Here is a 441-nt window from a genome sequence, read left to right as displayed (position 1 = left end):
GCTTTTTGTGATTAAAATTGAGTTTAAGGTTTATTTTGGTCATTTAAGGATTTTTCTTTAAACTTCAAGCTTTATTAATAGTGATGTATTCATTTTAGAGTTAACATGAACATTTACTACCATATAAATATATATAATTTATTCAAATTTAAAATTTAAAACTATTTATTTAACGTCAATTAAAAATTAACTTTTAAATTAATTATTAGCACGGGCTCTTCATCACTAGTATATAATATAATAAGCGGGAATAGAGAGGACCTTGGGGTCGACACGTGTTCCTTTTTCCTTCTGGACAAAAAAAGATTATACAGACAGGAGGTCAACCTGTAAAAAAAAAGGGGGACCCATATTTTACTATTGAAGGATGCGTGTTTCTTTTAAATTTCTTTTACCATACTAAATAATTGTATAAAATATTATAAATCACGATAATTAATT

This window comes from Solanum stenotomum, chromosome 8 (assembly GCF_019186545.1).
Source record: "Solanum stenotomum isolate F172 chromosome 8, ASM1918654v1, whole genome shotgun sequence".
In the NCBI taxonomy this organism is placed as follows: Eukaryota; Viridiplantae; Streptophyta; class Magnoliopsida; order Solanales; family Solanaceae; genus Solanum; species Solanum stenotomum.
Note: the sequence above shows the minus strand (reverse complement) of the source record.